Source organism: Octodon degus, unplaced genomic scaffold (genome assembly GCF_000260255.1).
Source record: "Octodon degus isolate 3935 unplaced genomic scaffold, OctDeg1.0 scaffold00153, whole genome shotgun sequence".
Lineage (NCBI taxonomy): Eukaryota > Metazoa > Chordata > Mammalia > Rodentia > Octodontidae > Octodon > Octodon degus.
Window position 1 is genome coordinate 2,100,901 of NW_004524729.1, and position 8,108 is coordinate 2,109,008.

Genomic DNA, 8,108 nt, shown 5'->3' on the forward strand with positions numbered 1-8,108 from the left:
ACTCTGAGGACATCCCACTTGAAGCAAGATTTCCTGTGATGTATGATACTTGGTGCTAGTCTAGGCTGCTAGAACCGGACACCAAGGGCTGAAACAACAAATATTTATTTCTCCCAGTTCTGGGGATGGAGAAACCCCAGGTCACCATGCCAGGAGGCTGGGGCCTGACGAGATCACGCCATGGAAAGCCTCGTCCTGCATGGAGAAAGAGCGAGTGGGCTCTCCTCTCCCTGCGGTTATGAACCCTAATCCCATTCTGATGGCTCTGTTCTCCTGGCACAACTACCTCCTCAAAGGTCCTCATAGCCTACTGCCATCCCACTGGGCAGCTGACATACGAACTGGTGGGTGGAGGACACAAGCATTCCATTCATAGCAATTTTATTCAACTAAAGTGCATTTTTTGGGTTTTTTTTAAAGATTTATTTGGTACAGTGTCTTACTACACAGCTTGGACTGTAGTGATCCTCCTGTCTCAGCCTCCCCAGCACTGGGATTACATGCATGTGCCACTATACCCAGTTTTGGTGGCTGGCTTGGCATGCACAGCATGTGGTACCAGGATCAAACCCCCGAGCTACCTTCCCGGCCCCAAAGTGCATCTTTAATATACAAAAAGCATCCATACAAGAGGCCTTTAAGAAAGTAGTCCAACTCCCTAAAGCACAATTAAGGAGCAAACATCAGACCTACAGAAACAAATAAGAACCTATGATTAAGGCACCTTATTTGCAAAGCATTTGCAAGGATGTCCCCACTGCTGGAACAATTATGTTCTGATTCAGCAAAACAGACATGGAATCATTGGTTCCTTCTTGTTTTGTTTTGTTTTTGTTTACTTCCTTGATATGTAAATTGCACAGAAGGAAGCAGCTGCTCAGCAGAGTGAGGCAGTGGTCATAAAAGAAGTTCCAATTATGAGAACAGAGAAGAGGTTTGTGCCTCGGGACAGCTGGCTGGACAGCCCTGCAAGAGGCTTCCGGTTCAGCAAGGAGGAGGTCAAGTTGTCCTGGCACTCTTGCCAGAAAGACTTAAAATTCTTGGCCAAATACAAAAATACCTCCTTAACTGCTTAGCAAGCCTGGTGAAAAAGAACAAGGAATTCTGAAATGCCTGAAGCAATGAAGGAGCCAGAATCCTGGGAGGAAAGAAAGTCCTGAGGCCCACAGCTGCCTGGCCTGAGGCAGAGGGGCCAAGGGAGCCAAGGGGACAGAGAGGCCGCTCCTCCCTCAGCTCAGGCGTTGCGCATGCAGCTGGCTCTGCCCTGCGCCTCCCAAACACTCTGACTGACCTAGAACCCAGTGCAGCATATCCCAGAATGCCTTCACCACAGCAGCTCCCGGACTGAAAACAAATAGCTAGGGGCCACCACATGGGGCAGAGGGACCTCGGATGAAAGCAGGATTTGTGTCTTCCTCTGATGCAGGCAGCCTCTAAAAAGCTATTTTTTTGCTTAAAAAAAGTCCCTCTTCCTCATTTGCGCCCACAGATGCCCAACGGGAGCAAGCAGCCTGACAAACCCTACAGCTCTGCCTTCATTTACACCCTTCTCCTTCATGACCTTAGACTTTGGGCCAGACCCCTGCTCAGCTCTGGGGCACACCGGCCTGGAGCAATTACCTTAGAGAAACCGGACTGTCTGCCCAGTCGCCCAGACCTCCCAGAGCCAGCTTACAGGCCCAGGACGGAGAACAATCAGACAGCTTGTGGCTCACCTTAACACCACCTGCACAATCAGCAAAAACTGCATGCCAGTGTTTGACCCACAGTCATCCCAGGTGCCAGAGTTCCAGGAGTCTGACAGTAAATTAAATACTCCCCCTCAGAAGATGGCCAGTAACATCCACACAGGGGGAGCTGAGGCAGGAGGATCACCCACAGCTCAAGGCCAGCCTGGACTACACAGCAAGACCCTGCCTCAAAAATGTGAAAAAATGTAGATAAGTAAATAAAGAATAAAATAAAATCTTCATCCTCAGCTACGATCTTAGAGAACCTCTGCATGCAGAGTTGCAGGGGCCTGAGCTTTCAACAAGAGCAGGCTGAAGAGGTGAGCACGGCTGGGGCAAGGGCACAGATTCTTAAAATCTTAAAATCAGAGGCAGATAGGGGCCGGGGAGATAGCTTAGTGGAATATAGGCTTCCCTGCCAAGCGCAAGGGCCTGAGTTCAATCCCCGGTTCCGCAAAAAAGAAAAAAAAAAAATCAGAGGCAGAAGATAAATAAGTAGCTGATACATTTTAAAGAGGGGATTAAAAATACTTGTTAAAAACAAGGAATTGAAACTTCCAGAGACAAAAGCATAAAGCTTGACTGTTACAGATAGGCTAAACAGCCAGTTAGATGTAGCTGAAGAAAGAATTACCAAACTGGAAAGCAGAAAAGGAAATTATTCAGAAAGCAATATAGTGCTGGTGAGACAGTCTAGAGGCATCAGCGCCTGCCCGGCAAGCTCAGCTCCTAAATCCAATCCCAAGTTCCAAAAAAAAAAGAAAGAAAGAAAAGAAAAGAAAGAAAGAAATATATGAAGTGGAGAAACAAGCTGAAGGCGTAGCTCAGTGGTAGGGGAAGAAGAGGAGAAAGACATGGGAGAAGGAAGAGGAGGGGGAGAAGAGGGAGTGGATGGAAGGTGAGGGAGCAAAAGGAATGGGAGAAAAGCGAGCCGAGGGAAATGAAAGAATAATTCAGAAACAAAAAGAGCTTCCAGAGGAGAGCGATACCACAGAGAGAGAAGAGTTGAGAGTTTTCCAAATTTAAAGAAACAACTAACTCTTAGATTCAGAATTTCCAGTGGATTCTAAACTTTTTTAGTTGTGTACGTGTGTGTGTGTGTGTGTGTGTGTGTGTAGGGTATCACTATGCAGCTCAGACTCATAGTGATCCTCCTAAGAGTTTTTCAGCCTCCCTAGTGCTGGGATTACAGGTGTGTGCCCAGGGGTGGGGTCAGGGTGGCATACGGTGCCAGGGATCAAACCCTGTCCCCCGTGTTCAACCAAGCAAACGCTTAGTCCCCTGAGCTATCTCACTGGCCCTTCTAAATTGTATTTTTAAACAATTTGAACCTTGAAATGTCACAGCAAAACTGCAGAATGTGAAAGACAAAGGACATATAAAAGATTTATTTATTTATTTATTTATTTATTTATTTATTTTTGCGGAACCCGGGATCAAACTCAGGCCTTTGTGCTTGCCAGGGAAGCGCTTATTCTACTGAGCCATCTCCCCGGCCCCCATATAAAAGTTTAAAAAATGTAACATATAAAATTTTAAAAGTACCTAGAAAAAACATAGATTTTAGAAGACACAACTGACTATGCTAACATGTGACTTCTCAGCAGCAGGAATAAAAGCCATAAAGTGATGGCATAGTATCTTCCGCGCAGCGAGTAATAGCCTAGGATGGCACATCTCATAAAATTGACTTCTCGACAAAATTAAGTCAAATGAAATGGAAAATTTCACCAGTCACATATCCTCTCTAAAGAAGCAAATAGCTTCGGGAAGAACCGTTATCACAGAAGAAAAGTTTGGGGCACCAAAATAATAATAATAACAATAATAATAATATGAGAAAAGAAATGTGCTAGAACCTTAAATATCTCAAAGAAAAGCACTCCTGAAAGTATTTTCCATATGTGCGTTATAAATGTATCATGGAACAAGAAAATATAACAAGACCCAGTAAAGGACTAACTCTTACTGACAAAACTAACATTGGAAAATGTAATGTATCTCCTCCAGGCAGTTACACTTCACAACACTGCACTCCAACACTGGGCCAATTTACACAGCCAGTCGCAGGCCCTCTGAACCCCCGCACCAAGCATGTGGGAATCTGCCTTTTGTAAAAACTTAAACCGTGGAGGAGAAAAATTAAATATTTCCTTCCTGAGAGCAACATGCTACTCTGACAAGACTATCCAGGCCTTCTTTTCCCTTCCAAACTCAGTCATTCCTGTAAATCGGGGGAAGAGGTCAGAATGTCTAGTGACTCTTCTCGTGCGTGACAAGAACAGATGAAATAATGAACGAGCAACACTACCTTACAATGAAGACTTAATGCAGAGCAGGTGGGGGAAACACTCACCAACAGCCAGCACATAAGCCAGGACCACAGGAACTCGGGTTAAACTGTTACTAGGACCCTGTATCACTTGGCAGAAAGCTAAAGCTAGAATTCATAAAGTACACTTACTAAAGTTTCAAGATTAATTATTAAAAGAATAACAATAGAGATTTCCACTTTAAAGGAACAGAAGGAAATCACAGAAGATAAACAACTTCCTAATGAGTATAAGGAAAAAAAAATTTTTGTCAGGAGTGGTAGCACACGCCTGTAATCCTAGCACTTGGGAGCTGAGGCAGGAGGATCGTTGGGAGTTCGAGACCAACCTGGGCTACAAAGTGAGCTCAAGGCCCTCCTCAGCTTCACAGTGAGACACTGTCTCAAAAAGACAAAAAAAAAAATTTTTTTTTAACTTTATAAGGAGGAGAAAAATAGAAAGCAAAAATAGAAGGCCAAAATCCATTTAAATATACTTTTTACAATAATAAATAGAAGTGAATTGAAGGCTGGGGAGATAGCTCAGTGGTCTAAGCCTGCCTGGCAAGCAAAAGGACCAGGGTTCAATCCCTGGTACCGCATGCTGTGCCAGCCCAGTAACCTCAGGTGTGCCATGCCAGCCCTGAAATTGAGTGTGGTGGCACATGCCTTAATCCCAGTGCTGGGGAGGCTGAGACAGGAGGATCACTACAAGTCTGAACTGCATAGTGAAACCCTGTAGCCAACAAATAAATAATATTTTTTTAAAAAACAAATGAATTGAAATTTCCAACTTAAAAAAATTAGATTTGGTATAAAAAGAAAAAATCTTGTAATAATACTGTTTCCTGGGGCTGGGGAGATAGCTCAGGAGAATAAGTGCTTGCCTGGCAAGCGCAAGGGCCTGAGTTTAATCCCCAGTTCCACCAAAATAATTATAATAATAATAATAATAATAATAATAATTTCCTAACAACTTCCCTAAAATGTTAGGTAATAGAAAAGGTAAAAGGATGAAAATATATATACCAGGAAAATACAATGACAGCTTGTCAATAATGGCAGACAAATGGACCTCTTGTTTGAGTAACAAGAAAAAACACTTTCTACCCATTAGGATGGCTACTATAAAAACAAAAACAGAAATACGTATTTGGCAAGGATATGGAGAAACTGTCATAGAAAGAATATGACAGTTCCTCAAAACATTAACTGGAGAATGACCATAGGAGCCAGCAGCTCTGCTCCTGTGCACACCCACACTGCCAGCAGAATTATGCACAACAGTCCTAGGGTGGAAGCCAATCAACTTTCCATGACTAGACGAAGGGATAAACACAAGGAGTCTAAGTGTACATGGGCTTAGACAGGAAGAAAATGTTGACTCACGCCAGTACTGGGATAACCCTTCGAGACACTGTGAGCAGAGAAATCAGCAGTGAGTGATTCCGGTATTCGATGACCCGGAAGCAGCTACATCCGTGGAGAAGGCAAGCAGCAGGGCCGTTGCCACAGCTGGGAGGCGGGAAGGGGAGCTGTGGCATGGGGACAGGGTTTCAGTCTGGGCAAATGAAAAAGTCCTACAGCTGGGTGGCGGTGGTGACAGTGCAGAGGGAATACACTATGTCACTATGCGCTGAGAGTAGATAAATTAGCAAACTTTATGTCATGTCTATTTTACTGCCACAAAAGAGCAAAAGCTATGGTCACAGTCGCTAACTTTCAAAGTTGCAAGGAAGGCCAAGTCTAACTTTGCATCTCCTTCACATATGTATCTGTACATTTAGAAGCTCAAGGTGTTCCTTAGCACACCATGCTCTGGGTGACAGTCAAAGGAAAGCGAGAACAGTCCAACCCAGGCAGGGAAGTGCAAGGCCAGGACCCTTTCTGAGTGAAGTTTTGGGTCGTCCCATCAGGTAAGGAACCACTGCCAGCTGAGATGCTTGTGGAGGGAAGAGGGATACGGAATGAGAGGGGGAAGCAGGCAGTGTTGAGCACCAGTCGTGACCATGTAGCCAGCTACAGAAACAAGGGCTATACTTGCCATGGGTATTTCTTATTTTCTCTAGAGAGAGGTTTATTTCAAGGAATTGGCTCATACAACTGTGGAAGCTGACAAGTCCAAAATCTGCAGTGTAAGCTACAGGCTGAAGACCAGAAAAAGCTGACGCTGAAGTTGGAGTCCAGAGGTGATCAGCTAGGAAAATTCCCTCTTTCTCAGAGACTATGTTTTGTAATCTTAAGGTCTTCCCTGATTGCATGAGGCCCACACATATTACCAGCTTTGCTTAAAGTCTACGCATTTTTTTTTTTTTTTTTTCTTTTTCTTTTTTTTTTTTGGATGGCTCAGGATACCTTAAGGGCAGGTCTGGTAAGGCACGAGGATTTGGGGATCAAACCACAGTATCCTGAGCCTGACTGCCTTTGCTTAAGCAGGTACTTAAACAACTGAGCTAATGGGCAGGCCCCCCAAGTCTACACATCTCAATGTTAATTTCTTCTTCTTCAAAATAATACCTGCGTAGAAACATCTGGGCTAGTGTTTATTCAAGTAGCTAGATACCATTAGCCAAGCTGACCCATAAAGCTAACCACCACCTGGCTGGACTGGAGACGTGGAACTTGGACTGAGAGCTAATCAGCGCCTTGTGAACAGGTTCTGTCCCTAACACCAGAGGTGTGGAGATACCCTTAACCAGATGGGGAGAGTTTGGGAGAGGCAGACCAGGAGGCAGTCACGGTGGACACTGCAGTGCAGACTTTGAAGTTAGAGGACCTGCTGGATATCCAGCTGGAGACTGCAAAAACGTGGTACGGAATGCACAGTTGAGGAAATCTATCTTCTCCGCGGGTGGGGCTTTTGTGAGATTCCCACACAAGTCCTAAATGAAAACAGATTCCTGTGCCCCACTTTGGCTTGTGTGAATCTACTATAATTAGATCTTGGTGGAGGATAATGCACAGGGAGACCAGCTCTGCGCAAGTGGCGGCAGTTGGCACAGGCTGGCTTGTGAAGGCTGTGCGGGAGCCTGCCAGCTGAAGAGGAGCTCACTGGCAACTTAACGAAGTGCCTTTGCAGAAAAGATGGACGGGATGTTGGCCCGGGGCTGCCCAGAGCGCTGGATACCAGGGCTGGAGTGCTGGGCCACTGCTTTCCTGAAACACGGCTTATGAACAGCAGCGAGGGAGCGGAACCACCCTGGGGAGCTTTCTTGGGGTTTTCACTCCCAGCCCACAGTTTTTTCCCAAGTGGGATGAGTAATTTCACTTCTTAGCACCTCTGTTCCTGCATTTGCTGAAACAGAATCACACCACTGCCCACCTGCCGGGGCGACCATGAGAATGAAATGCTCTGACTGTGCAGCTCTCCCCATTGGCAGTGACCACGAGTATCTTTCACCCCCATTTCTCTCCAACTCCATAGGAGCCTTAGATTCTCTCACTTCTGTCACCAGCTCATAACAGTGTCTGGCACAAGGAAGCAATCAGCAAGTGTCTGTCGAGCTCAACTGAACAGAAAAATGGTGACTTCCCATGGCATTCCTGTGGCATGCCACTACTCTCCCCTGCCTGCTCCCGCACCCTCCCACCCTCCTGCCCAGGACCCACAATTCTCTCAGGTGCCGCTCAGCACCTGGACCCTCTCCTCACGCCCACCTACTCTGCATCCGAACATGCCCAGGCTCTCCCGCCTGAGAAATATAACAACCCCTCTTCCTCTACCCTGGCGCCCCTCCAGCTCTTCCCTACCCTCTAAACCTCTGCTCTCAGACATGTTTGTGGAGCTGACCATGTGTGCTGTTCTGTTCCTCTCCTCCTTCCCCAACCCGCTGCAAAGGGCCTCTATCCACTCTTTCTCTGGGGTCACTAATAACCAATTATTTTGCTGACTCTAATGGATATTGTTTAATTTTCAACTTATGGCCCTTTCAGCAACACTCGGCACTCCTAATCAGACCTTCTTGGCACACTGTTTGCCTCTTGTGCTCTTCCTGTATCTCACACTGCCTGTGTTGAGGGAATCAGAAGCTAAGCACTAGAACTCTGCAATGACAGCAGCAGAAATG